At 36.1% G+C, this 11,302-nt stretch overlaps 2 long non-coding RNA genes across 2 annotated transcripts; one reads left to right on the top strand and one right to left on the bottom strand.

Moving 5' to 3' along the window:
• Nucleotides 1-3,561: 3,561 nt before the first annotated feature.
• Nucleotides 3,562-5,558, top strand: LOC142529290 (uncharacterized). The gene is made up of 3 exons (XR_012815870.1): nt 3,562-3,817; nt 3,922-3,998; nt 4,499-5,558. It is a non-coding gene; the product is annotated as an uncharacterized LOC142529290 (long non-coding RNA).
• Nucleotides 5,559-6,075: 517 nt separating this feature from the next.
• On the bottom strand, nt 6,076-9,483 carry LOC142529713 (uncharacterized). The gene is made up of 2 exons (XR_012815947.1): nt 9,239-9,483; nt 6,076-6,424 (listed from the first exon to the last, which is right to left on the bottom strand). It is a non-coding gene; the product is annotated as an uncharacterized LOC142529713 (long non-coding RNA).
• Between the last annotated feature and the right edge of the window lie 1,819 nt (nt 9,484-11,302).

Here is an 11,302-nt window from a genome sequence, read left to right as displayed (position 1 = left end):
ACAAATTGTTTTACGTCTTTGTGTGAAGACTCACTCAACTAAACTTTGAAGTTCAACTCTCTTGTATAAGTGTGAGTGATTGTGTGTGAGAAATTTATCCTTTACAGTGTACATCTCAAATGTATCCTCACACAAGGGCTTGTGCTCTCAACTAACTGATTTCTTCATGCTAACTGCTCATGGTTTGAATCCTCTTCCAAAGCTCTTGTTTGATCTTCAACATGTTGTATTTATAGGTTCCAACAATGATATATACATTAGACACAAGAATACGGTCGTTTGAAAAGTTTCTGTACTGTTTCTGGAATTGCAACGGTCAAATTCGCCTTGCTGGACATTTTCCCGACGGTCAACTCTGGTCAACTCAACTGGTCGTTCAGTTCAACTGGTCAGCAGCTGGTTCAGTTTAGTTCAGTTGGTCAACATCTGGTTCAGTTCAGTTCAGCTGGTCAGCAGCTGGTTCAGTTCAGTTCAGTTTCAGCTGGTGTGCTGAAATCAGCCTAACTGATTTCAATTTGTGCAGAACCAATAGCTTCATCGTCATTTATCAGCATCTTAAGCTTCGATTCAGACTTTGACTTCTGAAGATGATTTGTAGATCTTTGTCTTATCGTTCCAACGCATACTGAATCGATTCATTTCGATAATCGAGCTGAGAGATATGACCAAAATACCGCAGCTACTCAAACTCAACGGATTGCTATTTTCGTGTGATCAGTTTGGTAATTCAGCGATCAGTTAGACCATGATAACATCCGATGTTGCCCAACTGACGTGAAATACGACTTGTTACAGATTGAGTTTTCTAATCAATCAAGTTTAAAATTGCCATTTGGATCATCCAGTTGAGAGATATTATCAAAACACCGAAGATTGCCAGAAATTCAGTTTGTGCATAATTCAGTTTCAGTTTGCTTATTGTGTTTGCAACTTCACACATGAGTAAATATGTTAAAAATACAATAAATAGTTTTGTTAACATCAAAATCAAATTTTTGCGAATATGGAATGTTCCAACAGAGAAAATTAAAATTTTCCTACTATGGCGTCGCCTAGTAGAGGAGCAGAGTGGAGTAAAGACATCTTTAAATTTTCCTACTGAGACATCGCCTAGTAGAGGAGTAGAGTGGAGGATAAAATTTAAATTTACCTACTTGGGCTGAGCCTAGTACAGGAGTCAGGGGTGAGGAGGTGAAACATTTATTTTCCTGTTAAGGCATCGCCTAGCAGTGGAGACTGGGATGAGGAGGTGAAACTTTTATTTTCATGCTGAGATATCGCCTAGCAGAGCAGTCAGAGAGTGAGGAGTTGGAAATTAAATTTTATTTTCCTGCTGAGGCATCACCTAGCAGAGGAGTCACAGGGTGAGGAGGTGAAAGTTTTATTTTTCTGCTCAAGCATCGCCTAGCAGAGGAGCCAGAGGGTGAGTAGGTTGAAGTTTGATTTCTCCTGCTAAGGCCCAGCTTAGCAGAGAAGTTATGAGATGATGAGATGAGAGTTTTATTTTCTTGCTAAGGCATCGCCTAGCGGTGAAGTTAGAGGGTGAGGAGGTTGAAGTTCTATTTTTCCTGCTAAGGACTATTTTAAATGATTTTCCTCAAAAGCTTAGTAGAGGACCTTGAAGATAGGGGTGACGAGGGCAAACCGTGTTAGAAAAAAATATTTTGTTTGTCGATAACGAACGACGTTTGCCGCTATGAAAATTACGGGGATCGATCGCTGCAATAAAATTCTCCAAGTGATGAGCGAGCGCTCGAGTGGCGCTGGTGGTTGGGCGAGCACGAGAGCTGGTAGGGGTGAGCGCACGGTGAGGCAAGAGTTGGTAGGGGCAAGTGTGTGCTGGCGAGGCGAGGGTGGGGCTGTGTTGGGCGAGCACGAGGGTGTGATGGGCGAGCGCTCGAGTGGCGAGCGTGGCGGTGGTGGTTGGGCGAGCACGAGATTGTTCTTGGGCGAGCTGGTAGGGGCGAGCACGAGAGCTAGTAGGGGCGAGCTGATAGGGACAAGCGCACGGTGAGGCCGTTGGTATGGGCGAGTGTGTGCAGGCCTGCAGGGCGAGGCGAGGGTGGGGCAGTGCTAGGCGTGAGGCGTGCACGGTGAGGGGCAGTCAGGGCGAGGGCGAGGGCGAGGGCTGTCTAGGGGGCGAGGGACGGGGTTGGAAGACGGGGGCAGGCAAGGTGCTGCACAAGGAGGGCGTGCGGGCGAGAGGCATTGGAGGCGAAGGCGAGGTGGCGAGGGCTTGCAGCTGTTGGTAAGATGGTGTATGGGCGAGGGTAAGAGACAAGGGCTTGGCAGGGAGGTGCAGGCTAGTGATGTGTAGGCATGGGCGAGATGGTGTGGAGCTGAGGATGAAATGGGAGAAATGAGAATGAAGCTAGAAGACGACCCTTATTTACAGGGGAGGCCCATATCAGGTCTAGCTCTTCAGAGGAGGAATTTTATTTAAGTTGTTTCCAAATCCCTGGAGACTGACGAACAGCAGGGAGAAAATGCACAACTCACATGTCGCATACCGAGGACAACACAATTAATCGAACTTTGAACCTGCGATTCAGTTCGACTTAGGAGGGAGAGATTCGTGATATCCCATTGATGGGCCCACTAGGTTAGGCCCAAACCAAATGTGGGACCCCTGGCCCATCCCCAACAAAGGTGGAAGGCCCATCACGGGCCCATGTACTCTCCTATAAATACCAGGTTTGAGTGTTCAATTGAAATATTCACTACATTGTTTTTCAACAACACCCTTAGCTGCTTCCCCCATATATCCTCAGTCTCTGACTTGAGCGTCGGAGGGGTTACACCGGGACACCCTCCCGGCCCCATTCTAACGGTATTTTACGTGATTTCAGGCTCTGGGCAAATTCGAAGCCTGCGTCTGGAATAGTGACATTTGCTGGAATCGGACCCTAAATTTCCCGTGAGTATCAACGATCTTATAAAAACAGTTGTGTCATAATAATATCACTCGTGAAGAACGGGTTGATGGTAGCCTCTCATGTCAGTTCTCAAAATTTTTTTGCATAGTGAACTTACAAATTAATGCAAAATAAGTTATTACTGATTAAGTTTAAAAATTTTGAAGTACGAATTTTTTATGTGTATAAATTTGTTTAGTTGCATTTGGATTTGAGTAAATTAATTTTTAATTCAAGTTTGTAGCGATTGCTTTTAAGCACTCCCTCGTTTGCATTTGAATTTTATTCAAGAATTCGAAAAACAAAAAGAATGAAAATAATAAATATCTGAAGTTGGAGGACAATATTGTTGAATTTTGCCACGAAAAATGGCCCATGTTTTCCCCGTTCGATCCATTTCGGACTTGACAATAATGTCCTATTTTGGAGGTTTTGGACGACTTTTAAGGAAAAGTACAACCTATTTTAAGCCTTATTAGGGCACCCACATTGGTGTTCAATGTGTTTGAACACCATCTGCCATGTAATGTGGGCGTTCAAATGTTTGAAAGCCCACATTACTTTATATATATATATATATATATATATCGAAAATGATACCCTACACACTTTTGGTGTGTACTTCCTTGGGCACCGCTGAGTTGGCACCCACATGGCTCCAATTTTTTTTCCATTGTCAATACACAAAATTAGGGAAACAAATCTTTCTTCTCAAAAATAAACGATGGCTCCTTTTTTTTTTTCAATTGTCAATACACAAAATCTGGAAAACTAATATCTTCTTCTCAAAAAATAAGCGATCGACACTTACCCACCACTTCACCGCCCAATCTCCGCCTTAGGATCGATACTCATCCACCACCCGATCTCCGCCAAAGTTTTCCAATCTCCGTCATACCAAGGTATGCACCGCTTACCTCTCTTTTTGTTTATTTGTTGAACAGATTTCTTTTTATTGAATTAATTACGGCAAAACATGGCTGATCTCCAAATTTCATGTGGTTAGTATATCCGGTGCTTTGATATGCTGTGCAAGTACAGAAGGAAAATGATATAAACGCAACACTACTTCTTGGATGAGGTGTAAGTTTTTAGCTTTCATGTATAAAGTCGGAGGACGACGAAGTTGAACAGTTTCTCCTTTGTCCTGTTGCGCACAAAGAGAAGCTTAAATAAAAAAACCCGAAATTTTCACTCTCAGGGTCCCGATGATGCGCGAATTTAGTGAATGAGATTGAGATGAATATTGGTTTTATTCATGTTGTGTCTAAAATATATTTTGTTTGCAAGAGTTATGAAGTGGGATAATCACTCTGGTTTTATTAGCATTTTTTGTTCCTCCGTGGAGTTCTCTACTCAAGATAAGTTATAATTGTTGTGCCATGTCTTTTCTCCAGGGAAACTTTACTAAATCTATCAATTGAAGCAAAAAAAAAATCATTCTATCAGGAATCGATATCTGAACATATAAAGATCTTTCCCAGACGAATTTCACTATGACTTTTAATGGTTATTATGCTTTTTTGTTACTTTTTGGTAACCTTTTGTGGGTTTGATGGCTGAGTAATTTGTATTCTTTACAGGAAATGGGCAGATGCAGATGCAGAAGCATAAGGACTGCTCAATATTGTCTATGTATTCTCGTGTTTATATTGATGGAAGCACCAAGAATGATATGGCGAGTTTATCTTTTCTTTAATCTCTATGATTTAACAGTAAGAAATTAGGAAAATCATTTGCTATTTTGCTTAGATGCTGCCATGGTTCTAAAACTTGCTAATTAAACTTTTCCCCATCCATTTGTGTTGGAATTTGGCCAAAGCACTTCAGGAAAAGCCACTGGAACGCCGATGAAGAAGTTACTGGCATGTGAACTAGCTAAATAAGTTGAACCAAAGAGACGTTCGCCAAGTATTATTGCAAAATTGATGGGCCTTGAAAGGCTGTCGTTCCCCAGTCATGTTCATAGACAACAGAAATGGTTTTCAGAAAACCATCAGCCAAAAAATCTTTTAACTAAAGCCCAAAAGAATACCCTACTCTATGATGGGCGATCAAACAACAAAAGTCCGATGGAGCGAGCTCAATGCTTATGAAACCTGAAAAAGTACTCAGCCATCAGAAGTTAATGGATGCAAAACATCTTTCTGCTGATGAAAAAATTCAGCATTTGAAAGAGATGAATGGCACCTTAGTTTCGCTAGATTCTAGCAAGACCATGTTACTGAAATTTCTCGAGAATCCAGATTCTTTAGTTGTGAAGAATTAGCATGATCTTCAAGTTGACCATGCCAGGAAACCATCGGATTATGCAAATTATAACAGCAATTTCAAAGCATGGAAAGCAGCCAGATATATTCAAACAAAACATGACAACTGTTCTCATCCCAACCGCAAAGACAGTCTTCTTCTCGAGTTCATATGATTCTTTTGAAAGTGAATCTGATAGTGATTCAGAGATGTTTAAGCTGTCGTCTATAAATTCTTTTGATAGCAAGTGTGGATACTCATCTTATAATTTTGTTGAGTCCCATTTCAATATAGAGACAAATAAGAAACTATCTGACAGGTGGAATGTCATCTACATCTATTATCAGCTAGTTATCAATCATTTTGTTTTTTTTTTATTAGCATTGATATTCCTTTTTCTTCTACAAGTCATTAATATGAAACAAAAAGCTTAAAGATTCTTGATATAAACAGTATTTGGATTTTGTTCAGCATTTACAGAACGTAATGAAGAGCTTGTTTAGTTGATTCATTCATCTTCCTTTAATGGTTATTACCTATACATGTAAACATATAAAGAAATATATACAAAATATCATGTCATATTATAACTATATAAAATTTGCTTGATCAGACATTATGAAAGATCATAATAACTATATAAACGCAATACAATATATGTCATCCAACTGAACCAGACCAAGAATAAGTGAAAACTAATCTGAAAAAAAAGTTTGTTTAAGTACTCAACAGACATCTATCAATACATAAATAACATACCCATAGTTGAAAGAAAATAAAACCACAATTAGATTAACAAAGCTCATCATTGAAAATTTTTTGTCAAGAAAATCATGAATAAATTTATTACAGCTTTGTGTATCCATCACACAACATCCTTATTAACTAAAGCTGTTAAAAATAACCAAACAACCCAAACTAATCAATAGAATAGAAAAACAATTCTGAAAATCAAATAACTAAACAAAGGCCAAATAGTAAAGAACTTATCCATCTCATCGTTGGAATTGAATGAAAAAAATGCACTAAAAATAACTAGTCATCTACAACATGACACATAAATGAATTTATTCGTCCAAAAATATCCCAGTTGTCCACATGTTGTTAGAACCTGCAATAATAAAGACAATTATAAATGTCAATCTTTTAATGCGAAACTTTTGTTTAAAAAAGATGAAGCATTTCAAGTATCATTCATCGATGCAAAATCTTCTTCATTTGTGTTGTCATCATTGTCATGACGATCATCTACAATTGATCTGGTAATTGATAAATAGTCATATTTACAAAAAAAATTAATGATATTAATTGGTTTGTAAAAATATTATAAAACAAACACAAAATTAATCAACATATACCTGTCATGCAAATTTCGACAGTTGCGCTTGTCATGTGACACACGTCGATGTCCGCATCCACGACATAGCCTGGTCTTTGAGGTTGACTTCTCTTTTGATGATTTCAACATCTTCCCACATCCTTTTGTTCTTACTTCAGAAGGATCGGTAATACCATAGACTCCATCCATGATATTCTTTTTTTAACTTCCATTGTTGAATGTTCTGCTAATGTTAATCTCTTTAATTTTTTTAAAAATATAATCTAATTGTTCATCGAAGAAGTTTGTTCCTTCATCAGTCAATGATGCATCATCAATTACTACAGAAGCTTTATAGGATAACCTCGAGTGTCTTGACATCAAACACATTTTTGGATCGTCGATGACATTTTGCTCAGCCATAGCATATATTGCTCCAACCTTTGCATCTCGTGTCCACCGTTTGAGTATATACTTATCAGGCAATTGAAACACTTGGTTGATACGAAAAAAGCTAACATACGTCTGCATGGTATGCCCTCAAACTCAAATTTCATACAACTACATGATATATAATCCAACTGTTTATTATGTGTGAGCGTCCTTGATTTGGAGGAAGAACAAGTTTGAAAATTCATCACATTGTAAACCACTAATTCAACTCCTACAGATACTTGTTGCACGTAATAACCATGACTCTCACACATTTCACTTTGAAATTCCACATATTTTTTTTTCGTATACACCTTAACCATTAGAGCTGCCATTGGCCAGTTTGTCTTGATCTTGGGATGCTCATTCATATCAATATAGTCAGCAACTAACTCATTGTGCCTTTGGTGTCGGAGTGCCCTATTGAAACGGGTGATAAAATCCATCAATGAATTCTTATTAGAGACATACCTCTTGAAAAATGCGTGTGAAGTTTCAGATCTTTGACTACTTGACATTCCAGCACAAAATATATGGTTAAAATATATCGGCACCCACTTCTGTTGCAATTCATACATCAATGACAATCAATCATTTTGCTCCAAGTTAGCAAACTTGATAACATCTTCCAACGACTTCTCAAATTCATCAGGTGTTGTGGAATTTTGAATGACATTCTTTATGCTTCGATAGTAGTCACGAAAAGTCATAAGGCTTAATTTATCTGGGAATTTGTTCAATATGTGCCACAAACAATATCGATGCACTGTTTTAGGGAAAACTTGTGCAATGGCTTTCGACATAGCAGGATCTTGGTCAGTAATTATCACGATTGGTGCACCTTTAGGCATTGCTTCTATGAACTTGTTAAACAACCAAACAAAAGATTGTGTTTTCTCGTCAGTTAAAAAACCGCAATCAAACACAATTGTCTGATGATGATGATTAACTCCTACAAATGGTGCGAAAATCATACCATATTTATTAGTGTTATACGTCGTATCAAACACCACAACATCACCAAATACACTGTTTGCACTCCTTGACACATGATTTGCCCAAAAACACATGCTAAATCTTTTATCTGAATAAGTCTCGTAATCAAAGAAAATAGAGGAATTCTTGTCTTTCTCAGATGCAAAGAACTCAATCAGTGTTTCGGCATCAATAACTTTTTGTTCATTTCTTAGCTTTTTCTCAAAGTTTCTAATATCTCTTTCAGTGCAACCTACATGCTCGGGCCCTCCATACTCTATTTCCAATAATCGCATTTGTTGACAAGTTGGCACATTGGCTTCTGAAACCTGTTGAGTCAATGCTTTCTTTGATGCCGAAACATTACGATGTGAGCGTAGTAAATGCACCTTCGAAGGAGTCGAGAGTGGATGATTATGACTTTCCATGAATGTACTGACAATCCAATTAGGACCAGTTTGTTTCTTGACAATTGAAATCTTTAACTTACATCTAGTTTTAACTTCGCCGCGAGCTCTTTCATTTTTCGGTGGATAACCTTTTTCTTGTTTATTCGACCGTATTTCGTATGTACGCCCTTCTTTAAAGCGTACAAATTTCTTCCAAACAACTTCATTTGTTAACTTATTTTTTTTGCTGTTGCTTATTCTTGCGCTAAATCCTGCTTTTCGTGCGTGTTGATTATAGAACAAAAATGCATCATCTAATTATACGAATTCCATCCCAATTTTTGGCTTTCGATCGTCTGCAACTTGGGGAATGAATTGTTGATCATCACTGGTATTTACTTCCATTACTGGGAAATATGAAACTTTAAAATAATTTGACGAACATTTTATTGTAGTTATTCAAAAAAAATTTTTGTTGTATTGTTTTAATCTCAATCATCGAGTTTAAATTAAGATATAAGTAAATAAATTTGTGCAATCAAATACATAAAAACACTCTAAAAAAACAATGAAAGTGTATTACCGTCGGGACTGATCTAGCTTGACAGTATCTGCTAAAGATTAAAAAAAAATTCTGGATTCCCTAAATATTTAAACTTGCCACAAAAATGCACACCAAATCTCTGAATTCAATCTTTAATTATCACCAACTTACACCAACTATGAAACTACACTAGAGACTTCGCATTGCATAGTAACAGCACAACACGTGGTTTCTTTTCTTTGAATAAACGCAAGCTTTCGCATGAAAAGGCCAAGAAATAAGTGAAACAAAAAAATGATAAAAGGAGACAAAAAATAATAAAAATTTGAGAGAAAGTGTTCCACCAATTAGTCATGTTTTGTTCTAATTTAATAAAAAAAATATGTTCAACAAAAAAAAGGTAATCGATGCATACCTTGGAACGGCGGAGTTCGGGTGGTGGATGAGTATCGATCCTAAGGCGGAGATTGGGCGGTGAAATGGTGGGTAAGTGTCGATCGCTTATTTTTTGAGAAGAAGATATTAGTTTTCCAGATTTTGTGTATTGACAATTGAAAAAAAAAATAGGAGCCATCGTTTATTTTTGAGAAGAAAGATTTGTTTTCCTGATTTTGTGTATTTGACATTGGGAAAAAAAAAATTGGAGCCATGTGGGCGCCAACTCAGCGGCGCCCGAGGAAGTACACACCAAAGGTGTAGCGTATCATTTTCGATATATATATTTTATTGTTATTTTTTTAAAGAGAGTAAATGGAGTGGACCAAATATTAATTAAATATATTAATATTTTATTTATATGTATATTATTTAATTTAATAATGTATTTTAATAATTAAATAAAGATTATTTAATTTTAAAAATATTAATAAAAACATATTATTATTTATATAAAATAATAATAATTTAAATTTTGTAAATAATTTGAAATTGAATTTATGTAATGTAAAATAAGAATAATGAGTGGACAGCGGGACCTACAAATAATGAGTGTTAATGTTAAAATGAATGTGGTAGAATAGATGTGTTAATATAATGTGTATGTGACATGTGGACCCTACGATTTTTGCTGGCGTGGTGGGTGTTATAACGGTAACGAATGCGGATGGCGTTAGACTAAAAATTGACTTTGAAAACGGTGTATTGGTCATAATTCCCTCGCACTTTGGTTGTATCTTCCGACTATTTTGCCTTTAAAGAAATTATCTTTGCAATCCTGCATTAATATATATATATATATATATATATATATATTAATTCAGTTTTGTAGGTTATTTTATTCATATACATATATATATTAACTCAGTTTAGTCGGTTATTTTATTCGGAAAATAGAAATTTCCGATAGATGAGCAAAATTTTGAGCTCGAATAAAATAACCGACCAAAGTGAATTAATTTATAAGTTCGATCCGATTTGTTTGATGAACTTATTTTTTTATATATAATTGTGGGAAATAGTAGTTCAATTGGCTTTATATGTTTTTTTTTTTAAAAAAAGAAAGAGATCAGAACCTTTAAAAAATAAAAGAATTTCATTTTCAATTTGGATAACGATACGTGGCTGGCCACAAACAACTGTGCAAAATCACCAAAAGAGTGGGGGTCTCCGGAAATGAGATTTCGTTTCCTAGCGAGTCTTCGTATTATGTCCGCTTGTAGATGAATCTTTTATTTTCTTTTGGTTGATTCTTTGTATTCAAAGTGTCATGGTATTCTGTGAACTTTGGGGGATTTGATTTGGTTCTTACATATATCCTCACGTCATTGGGATCACATGCCAAAATAGGGACAATTTCTTGAAATTGGTGATACACCATTTTATTTTACTCAAAAGTTCAAGGACGTTATTCTGATCATATTTGAAGAGTAGATTTTTCTAGGGATCGATCTGATCTAAAAAAAAAAGATATTTTTGATATAAAATTAATTTTTTTTCAAATCAACATATATCATATAATATATTTTCATAACATATCTAATGAGAAGATAATATTTTTTACAGTGAAAAAAATATTCTAGACATAAAAAGTATGACTTCGAATGTGACAGATCAGATTTGAGACTCCTATCATAAAATTGATCCGTGAGTCATTCTAACTTAAATTTTTGTGATATTAAATTTTTGTGATATTTAAAATCTATGTATATTTTTGTGTTTATTGTTTTTTACAAAACAATTAGTTATCATTTACGTATTTTATCTTAATTTATATTTTTATCAGTTTTTAAAAGAGTGTGATAAGTAATCATGGGGATAAATTTAATTTGCGTGTTTCTTTTTAATAAGTCCATTACTGTCATATAGAACTTTGATAATCACTAAGATTCTTCGAGGCTTTGTATCTGTAGCTTTCTTATCCTCTCTTTTTTTCTTTTATCTTTCCAGGTAGAGACACAACGAGCACTTTCAGTCTTACCTTACTTCAACATTTCATCTTCCTGAACACAGTGTGAGATAAACTCATTTAGATACCAAGTCT

The sequence above is a fragment of the Primulina tabacum genome, chromosome 16, assembly GCF_025594145.1.
Source record: "Primulina tabacum isolate GXHZ01 chromosome 16, ASM2559414v2, whole genome shotgun sequence".
Lineage (NCBI taxonomy): Eukaryota > Viridiplantae > Streptophyta > Magnoliopsida > Lamiales > Gesneriaceae > Primulina > Primulina tabacum.
Note: the sequence above shows the minus strand (reverse complement) of the source record. Positions and strands in the feature narration are given on the sequence as shown.